Below are 10,120 nucleotides of genomic sequence, written 5' to 3'. Positions count from 1 at the left end.
TGTCGTGATTACGCATCACATCCAGGGATGAAGCGTGAGGGGCAGGGGACGGGTGTAGAAGGGAGGCGGACCCTCCTGGGGGCTTCCGGGCCTGCCCTGCCCCTTCCTGTGTGTCCTTGGGCAAGTTGCTTCACTTGTCTGATTCTCTCAGACTCATTTGTTAAATTATCTTAATACAATAAAGCTAGAAATTAACAACAAATTTAAAAAAACTTTCATCTAGAAATTTAAGAACTCTTAAGTCAGTAGGGAAATAAACAAAACTCAGAAGGTCTTGAAAATGACGAAAACACATCGAGATTTGTGTCGTGGAGAGAGAGAAAAAAATGCCCAGCATCAGAAGAAAATGATGAATCCTTTGAAATGCACCAAGACTTGTCCAGCATTGGCCAGTGTTTGCCAAAACTCACATGCATTTGAAAGGATTATATGGCTGCATTTGGAGACAGAGTTCTATACATTTTTATATCAATCAAATCTTTGTCGTGTGTGTGTGTGTGTGTGTGTGTGTGTGTGTGTTTATTTTGCCACTGAGCTACATCTCCAACCCTTTTTATTGTTTTTATTTTGAGACAGGGTCTCACTAATTTGCCAAGGCTGGCCTTGAACTCGGAGAGCCTCCTGCCTTGGCCTCCTGAGGGCTGGGATCATGGCCTCGCCCTGGCGGTTATTTAACACTCTTCCTTTGGCTCTTCCTTTGGCTAGTGTTGGCCCGGCACACCCTTCTCCTCCTTTTTACTTTCAGCTTTTTTCTATCATTTTATTTTAGGTGTGCTTCTTGTTAGCAGCCTTGGGATGCCGTGGACTTTTTTGATCCAGTCTGACAATCTCGTCTTTCCGCTGGTGTTTCCTGTTTTCACATCTGACAGGATCACTAATACCCTGGTGCTGAAATCCGCCAACTTAATATTTATTTTAAATTCACCCCACCAGCCCTGTGCCCATTCTTCTCCCTTTCACTTCTTTCTTTGGGTTAAAATGTTTCCAAAACCTACTTCATTCCACCTGCACTGGCTGCAGAGGAAGCTCCCTTCCCCACAGCGCTGGTTCTGGGGTGCGCCTGGTGACAGCCTCCTCGGCTCCCCGGCACTGGGCCACTGTGACCAGTCTGCTCTTCCTTTTCTTGATCCTGCCATCCCATAGTTCAATGCTCACCCCGGGTTATTCCATGGGACCCATATTTCTTGAGATTCGCCCCGGTCTTTGCTCTTTTCCCTGTTGCCATTCCATCCTGTATCCCTGTACTTTCCTCTAGGATAATCTTCCTTCTGCCTGAAGTTTTCTCCTTATTAGTTCCCTTAATGCAAATCTGCTGCTGCAAAATTGTGTCCCTTTTTATTTTCCTGAAAGTCTCTTTATCTCGCCTTCATTTCTGAAATTCATTCTCTCGGCATCTAGAACTGAACACAATCCCTGTCAAAATCCCCACTGCCATTTCTACAGGAAAGTCCATTCCTAAAATCCACGGGAAGAACAAAGACAGAGGAGTCACACTTCTTGAATTCAAAACTACAGAACCGAGTTGGCAGAGAGGCAGGAGGATTGCAAGTTCAAAGCCAGCCTCCACAACTCAGCGAGATCCTGTCTCAAAATAAAAAATAAAAAGGGCTGGGGATGTGGCTCAGTGGTTAAGTGCCCGTGGGTTCAATCCCTGGTACAAAAAATACCCTACAAAACTGCAGGAATCAAGACGGTGTGTTACTGACAAACGGTAGGCACACAGATCAATGGAATTCAGTTGACAGTTTAGAAATTAATAATTAACATAATTCTATCATCCATCAAGTTTTGACAAGAGTGCCAAAACTATTCAATAGAGAAACAAGAGTCTCTTTTCTTTCCTTCTTTTTTTTTGGTACCAGGGGCACTTAACCACCACTGAGTCATGTCCCCAGCCCTTCCTAAAGAATCTATATTTTATTTAGAAAGAGGGTCTTGCTAAGTTGCTTAGGGCCTCACCAAGTTGCTGAGGCTGGCTTTGAACTTTCAGTCCTCCAGCCTCAGCCTCCCAAGCTGCTGGGATTACAGGCGACACCACTGTACCTGGCTTCAAGTCTACATTTTAAATAATTCCTAGTTAGATTTCTTCCTGCATGTTTTTAGGATTATGGAGCTTTATTTTTCTACATAACTTAAAATGAACTTCTAAATTCACTATACTATGTTTGGAGAAACAGGTCTGAATTATATCAGTGCCAAGCAACTTATCAAATTTATTTGTAGTCTAATAGTTGGTCAACTTTTTAAAAATGTTCTCTACGTACTTTAATTTTTTTTTGTCCATTTGACAAAATAAATAAATGTATTCATTTAAAAACTCTTGCTGGGCACAGTGGTGCATGCATGTAACCCCAGCGGCTCTGGAGGCTAAGACAGGAGGATCGTGAGTTCAAAACTAGCCTCAACAATGGCAAGGCACTAAGCAACTCAGTGAGACCCGTCCCTAAATAAAATACAAAATAGGGCTGGGGATGTGGCTCAGTGATTGAGTGTCCCTGAGTTCAATCCCCGGTACCAAAAAAAAAAAAAAGAAAGAAAGAAAGAAAACAAACCTCTTCATTTATCAGCCTGGGTTGGAGAAGAGAGACTATATTTTATTCTTTATCTAACATAAAAATCAGTTCCTCTGCTGCTGTTGATTTTGTAGGATTAAAACCATAGGATAAAGTGCAGTCAGCCCTCCGTATCCAGGGTTTCCATGTCCACTGCTTCAACTGTTTGGGGAAAAACTTGTGTGTGTCCTGAACATGTGGAGACTTATTCTCGTCCTCACCCGCTAAGCAACCTACTCTGGCAGCTCCCCACAGAGCCAGGGCTGGTGAGCCACGCAGCAGTTGTGCCAGGGCTTGTGAGCCACATAGCAGTTGTGCCAGGGCTGGTGAGCCACGCAGAGTCGGTTCTGAGCACACAGGGTTTGTGTGGGGTCCTGTGCAGCACTGAGCCTCTAGAAGGGAGGGAGCATCCTCTGGTGGACTCTGGAGCCCTCAGGTCCTGGAGTCCTCCCCAGGGACGCGGGGACACTGTCCCCACGCATGAGGCCTCTCGCTCTTCCATTCTTCATATCAGGCGGCTCTGAACTTCCGATAGGCTTGCTGGGCTTTGGCCTGGGTCTGGACCCTGATGAGCAGAGACGCTGGGGTCTCTTGCAGCACATGGGGACCGTCTCTCAAATGGACTGCATATTAAGCAGACAGAAATCCCAGGAAATTGCAGGGACTGAGAATCCAGACCTTAATGTAATGAATTCGTAAGTTTGCTCTTTAAAAGTTAGCTTGAAAGAGAGAAGGCCACAGTCCGAACAAAGTCAAGATGAAACCCAAGCAGACTGATTTTGCCTCTTGTCTGCTGTGCGCCTCTGGCGGGCAGGAGAGGGCAGGAGGTCGCCCGCAAGGTCGTGGCCAGCACGTCAACGTTCTCTTCTTGTTCTAATGGCTCCTTTGGAGGATCTGCTGCTCCCTGGGCCCTGAGCTCTGTCCTCCCCCACATGTCCGGGTGTCCCCAGGTTTCTCCTGCTGCCGGAGCCAAGCCCGTTCCCCCGGGTGACCTCGTCCCGCCTGCCCACGCACGCCGGTCAGTTCTGCCCTTGTTGTCTGGCTGGTTTTGCTGGAGGTGCTGCTTCTCTGGGGACTTTTACAAACTTGTTTTGTCCGCAGCTCCGGCCTCCTCCACAGGTCAAATGGAAACGAAGCCTTTTATGAAGTTTCCCCCTTTTGAAGCTGGAAAGTTGGCAGCCGCGGGACGTAGAAGTGAGTCGGAAAGTCTGGGCCTGGCTGGCAGCGCCACGCTCCTGCAGAGGAGGCTGGGTTACCAGCTTGTCCGTAAGACGCAGGTGAGGGGGCCGCGATGCTCGAGGGACGAGATCGCACCACAGGCGTGCCCACCCTCCTCCCTGCGGAGGCGCCCTCCAGGAGGCAGACGCCGAGTTCAGGGAGAAGGCAGCAGGCCCCCCTCCGTCCCCCTGCTACCTCACCTCCAGCAGAGCCCCTGGGATTGACCCTTTCCGGAAAGATCCGGCATTAAGCCCTCTCCGAGGTCACAGGGAGCTTGGAGACCGCTGTTGGGGCAGGTAGGATGGATCTGACCAACTCAGGTCACAAGCAGGTTGGCCAGGAGCAGCAGGGACAGAGGGAGACCAACTCCTGAGCTGGAAACCAGGTCGAGGCCGCCTGCTGGTTCAGTCCATGTCCATCGCTGTTCTAGGCCCCCAGAGGCCAGGGGCACAGCTCAGCTGCTTGAGCCCAGGGCCTGCCCAGGACGGCAGCCTGCAGGCCTGGATAGCTGAGCTGGGGCCGGGGTCCCAGGCAGGCCCAAGGAAGGGCTGACCCAAGCCCAGGACCAGCCTCAGCTTGCCCAGCCCAGGTGGAGGCCAGAGGAGGCCCCGTCAGGGCCTGGGAACGTTATTATGGGGGCTGGGCAGAGAAGACTCTCGGATCGTGTGCAGCGGCGTTACCGTCACAGGTGGCCACACTTCACCAAAAGGCAGGCTGTGAAGCACCGCTTCCTGGACAAGGAGACGGCATCCAGGGGCGGGACTCCTCCCAGGTGTGGCCAGGCAGAGCTGTTGGTGCGAGACCTCTCCAAAAGGACCACGGCCACCATGGATGTGGGCAGGGGACAGGGACGGCAGGTGCTGGCGGGCTCAAGGCGGGAGGGTCCTGGGTTCCGGGACTTTGCCTCCCCCTGGCAGCAGCTCCCTCCAGGAGCTTGTTTCCTGGGGGCAGAGGATTAGGGTCCTGCTGGAGTCGCCTCTGAGCTGTGTTGAGAGGCATGAAAGGGAGCCACCTACCTGCCCAGGCCGAAGGGCCCAAGGCCGACCCCAGTCCAGCCGCTCCCGTTCATCTCAGGGGCGTCTCTGCTCTGCTCCTGGTGCTGCTGCTCATCTCAGGACCGGCCTCGGCTGCCGGAAATGGAACGTCGCTGGAATGTGAGGACTGGGAGAGAGAATGGCTGGCTCTGGGCGAGGGTCCGCAGCGCCCCGGGAATGGCCTTCTTGATGCCCTCCTTGCCCACTGCAGTCATGGAGCCCCAGGCTTCCCCGAGGACAGCAGCCCCTGGTGTTGGGGTGGGGGCCCAACACCCCACGAGCCAAGGAATGAGCGCTGGCGCCGTGCATCTGCCCGAGGACGGGCGCTGGCCCCGCGCCTTCCGCTCTGGGGGAGCTTCGGAGTGAGTGGAGGCCCAGTCTTCACGCGGCGATCACGACATCCGCCGTGGCGGGAAGTTAGGTCTCCTCGTCTTCACGACTCGCGGCTGGTCTTCCCTCTCATTCCTTTTCAGGTCTGAAATGAACACTGCGAGTTGGCCAAGGAGGGGCGTCCAGAACCTGCTGACCGACTGAACACAGAGGAGGCTCCCAGCCTCACCGGAACCGTGTCCTTGTCTCCCAGGTCAGCGGGAAGGCTCCAAGGTGAGGTGTACACCCCGGACGTGGGTTCACAGACCCGCGACGGCCCGGGAGGTGCAGGTCCCTTTCACCTCTCTGACAAGGTGTCAGTGGGATAAGCTGGGCTAAGGTCTCACACTGTCTCCAAAGCTCCGCGGCCCCCAGCCCCAGCCGGTCGGTGGCTCTCCTCCAGCAATGACTCGGGGATCCAGCCTGCTTCCGTCCAGAGCTGTCATGGAGCCCTCGCCATGGGACTTGAGTGAGGTTGTCTGCAAGCCCCAGACCCCCTGAGGTTGACTGCAATGTGGTTAAAAACGAATGCGGGAGGAATTCCTAAAAGCAGTTGAAGGTGAACAGGAGGCGTCGGACTTGCTGAAGCCACAACCCGGCTCCCTGTTCTTTTTCACCAAACACCTCGAATGCCATCTGCTTTCCAGAAAGAATTCTTATAAGAAAGGAGCAGCGTATTCGAAGACGGACTGCACCCAGACCAGCTGGAGATGATCGAGCCGACCACGTGATAGCAAGGAAAGCTCTCGGCCCTCCTGCCCTAACCATAGACCCACCCGACGGTACACGCGCTTCCCGCCCAGAGGCCTCTCCCTGCTTCCCTGGCAGTTTCTCTGCCTGAAAAGAAGTCGGCAGATCAGCTGACCAACTCCTCCAGGGGAAGGGGCTTCCTGGAGGAAGCAGCAGAAGGCACCTGGGCCTCACTTGGTGAAACTTGACCCGTGAGCAATGCGGATGGCTGGGGACACAGATCTGCAGCACGTTGGGCAGGATTCATGGGTGTCCTACAGCCACCCAGAGCCACCTCAAGGTTACTTGAGTTGACAGCTTCCAAAATATAGGCCCAGAGCAAAGCGTCTAATTTTATTTGAAAGAAATAACAGCTGCTAACCAGGTGGCTCCTGAGTGGATGAGTCCGACCCACTGAGCTCAGTAGAAAAACAAGTTTAAATGGGGTTAAAAAAAAAAAAACCTCTTTAGGAAAGAGAACAACGTGGGCTGTGTTGGGGCCGCGAGCGGAACTTCACCCCACAGGAGCAACCGTTCCCATCAGAGAAAGAGGGAGGTTTCCAAGAAACAGGAAAATAATCCGGATTCAAGTTCGGTAAATAATGAGGTGTCTGTTGGCGACCTGTGCACCCAGCCCAGCGAGGCCCAGTGGGGCGGGGTGCACTGTCGGAGGAGATTCATGGAAGGAGGAAACACAGCCCCTTAATTAATACCGAACCGCCAGAAGACAGGGTGAAGCTCACCCTCCTTGATCAAGTTCAAACGAAGACAAAGTTCTTTGCATGCAAAACTGATTCTGGACACGGCGCTGCCATGAGTACCCAGGACCGAGCTGTGGCTTGTGCCACGCCAGCTGAGAAAGTCCTAAATGATGCTGGGAAGATCAGAGGTCAGGAAGCTAAGCTTTAAATTGTGCAAAAATAGAAACAAGGGCCCAGAGAGACCCAGAAATCTCTCGATTCTAGTGTCTCATAAATTGCCGAGGAAGCCCTTCCCGGGCAACAAGAACTATTAAGCTCCTAATTACTGAAAGGTCCTTCTAGAGTCATGAGAAGCCTTGGGACTTGGTTCTAAATCACAGCTCCGGATTTTAAAACAGTCCAGGCATTTGTGAGCAGGAGCATCCAAAGGGGCGCGCGTCCAGTTCCCGCCGGGACCTCCACCACACCGCACTGAGCACAGTTGGAAGCTTTCTTTCAATAGCCTGTCCTGTCTGTGGTTCTTTAATTCTTTTTTCCCCCAGTGCCAGGGATTGAACCCGGGGTGCTTAGCCAGTGAGACACATCCCCAATCCGTTTTTATTTTTTTTTTACTTTGAGACAGGATCTTGCTAAGTTACCTAGGGCCTTGTTAAGTTGCAAGACTGGTCTCGAACTTGCAGTCCTCCTGCCTCAGCCTCCACAGCTGCTGGAATAACCGGCATGAGCCACTGCGCCTGGCTTCTTCAATTCATTTTTATTATAAAAGCTGCACATGCTCATTGTTAAACAACCACACACACACAAAAAGCACCAAAGTGCCTGAATTTGAAAGGTTACTGTCACCTTCCCACACCAATGCACAGCCCAGGGTAGCCACTTTTACAGTTCAGTGTGTGCCATCCCAGGCGTGTTTTTGCATATAGAGTCCAAAACACGTCCCTCCTCATCCCCCTAAGCTTCCAGATCCCAAAGCAGAAGCTTTATTTAAGCCTTCCTTTCTCCTGAGCGCCATTTGATAACGTGCTCGTCAGAACCATGATCTGAACCAGGGAACATTCCCCGGGGAAATGTGCTCCATGCCACAGGATGGGGTCAGACCCACCCCAAGGTCAAGGCGATCGTGGGTAGAGGACCAGGACCCAGAGCAGGCTGCACTCGTCAACTTCGCTGGTTCCTGAGGCGTGTAGAAACCCGTGTGCAGGGCCGTGGGCTTAGACGTGACTCTGCAGGGAGGGCCCAGGGGCCCAGAAGCGGTCATTTCAAACCTGTTCAGGTTTTTAATGATCCTTTAGGAAAACCTGAAAGGAAATATGAAAAGGAGATTTCATTTAAAACTAGGAGGACAAAAGGGACCCTGTGAGAAAAGAAGTTTCCAGAACAAAGGGGAGTTTAACCTCCGAATCCACCCAAAACTCACAGAGGGTTGACTTGTCAAACTGTGGTCCCTGTTCCTTCTGCCCAGAGGCACCAGGCCCTCCTTTGAGCTTGCCTTTCCAGAAGCCACGAAGCAGACTCCTGGGGACAGTCACAAGCATTTCAAATGCACCCCAGCCAGTGGCTGGTCACACTGACGCATGAGAACCGTCATCGGGGGCTCAGAAGAGCAGGCAGAAACTCTGGTCTCCTCTGGGGTATTCCAGGTGGGGTCACCTGTCAATATGGCACATCCCCGCCAAGAAGACTGGACTCCCAGTGTCCAGGTGTTGGGAGGGGCCTCCTGAAGTGATTAGGTGACGAGGGCCAATGCCTTTCTGTGGATGTGGCTTCGCTCATGAGAGAGTTGGTGGCTAGACCACTAGGACACCCACACATTTTACCTCAACCGTGTAGTGAAGCAGTGTGGGGCTCCCAGCACCCACCAAGACAAAGACACACAATATCTGGCATTTAATTAAAAAAATCATTTGGCATGCATAGAAGCAGAAAAATATAACCCAGGATGAGGAGAAAGCCCAATCACTCTAAATGGTAATTCTCAGTTGAGGCCACTTCCCCGCCACCTCTCGCCTGGGAACATTCGTCGATCTCTGGAGAAATTTATAATTGTCATGACTCAAGATGATACTGGAGCTAGTGGATGGAGGTCAGAAGTTCTCCTTAGTAGCCTATAATGCACAAAATGTAAGTATTTCCACTGCTAATAAATCTTATTCTAAACCAATTAAGAAATTATAGAGGCCATTACATTAGTAAACAAAACCATTAAAAGTCATAACTTTAGCATATCAGTTCCAGAAGCTAGCAAAAAAGGGCACATATAGAGATATAAAATGTACATGTAGAGATATAAAAGACATAGAAAGGACACATATCACCCAGCACAGTGATGCACACCTGTAATCCTAGTGGCTCAGGAGGCTGAGGCAGGAGGATGGGGAGTTCATAGCCAGCCTCAGCAACTTCACAAGACCCTGTCTCAAAATAAAATATAAAAAGGGCTGGGAATGCGGCTCAGTGGTTAAGTGCCCCTGGATTCAATCCTTAGTATTAAAAAAAAATAAATAAAAGACACAAATCCAACTTTTAGAGGTAAAAATTAGCAAGAATGAGATGAAAAGTACACTAAATGGGATTAATGGCACATTAGACATTGCAGACGAAAGTTAAGTGAAATGAAAGCAGAGCAATAGAAACATTCAAACTGGAACAAAGGGGGAAAAAACTGGGAAAGAATTCACAGAACGAAAGTGAGCTACAGAACAACATCAAGTAATTCGGAGTCTCAAAAGTAGGAGGAGGGGAGATGGGAAAATGTAAAGGAAATTAGGGTTGAATATTTTCAAAATATAGTGAGAACTATAAGATGATGTCTAAGAGGCACGAAAAATTCCAAGCACCAGAATCACAAATACAATATGGAAGCCCATCATAATGGAATTGCTTCACAGCAGTGAGAAAGAGAGCCTCTGCTCTTCAGCACTCACTCTTACAGTAGAGAAAAGCAGACTTAGACAGCTGAGAGGGGCTCTCAGAGCCCTGACCAGCCAAGGCATGGGTACAAAAATCAAATGCAAAGCCAACTTCTCCCATGCAGAGGAAGTGAGGATTTCCGGAACGACAACACATAGTTTTTGATGTTGCAAATCAGTCCCTATCAGTCAGCAAGTAGGGCATATTTACTGAGAATTAAGTCTTTGCCAAACATTCTGGGGGTTGTTCAGGGACAAAAACCAGGAATACACAAAACAATATTGAACAATGGAAGCCAATGTATAATTAAGTGCTGAATTATGTAACCCAGACAAGGAAGTTTAAAGCGTAGTCCTGGGCAAATGTGGGTCTAGATTATGGGAGTCAGTCATTCAAGTCAAGAAGAAAGAACCTCAGTAGAGAGAGGGAAGCAGCCGATGGAGGGCCTAGAAAATGAGGCAGAAAGTTTATGCCCAGTGAATGGGAGATGCCCACAGGACATTCGCAAGCAGATGCTCAGGAAGTGTCAGTCTAATGCACAGAGACACGCCGGTCATCTTCTGACACACATACACACATCTTCACAGGCACACACGTGCAAAAGCAT

The sequence above is a fragment of the Sciurus carolinensis genome, chromosome 1, assembly GCF_902686445.1.
Source record: "Sciurus carolinensis chromosome 1, mSciCar1.2, whole genome shotgun sequence".
Lineage (NCBI taxonomy): Eukaryota > Metazoa > Chordata > Mammalia > Rodentia > Sciuridae > Sciurus > Sciurus carolinensis.
The sequence above is the reverse complement of the archived record's forward strand: the minus strand, read 5'-3'. Positions refer to the sequence as shown.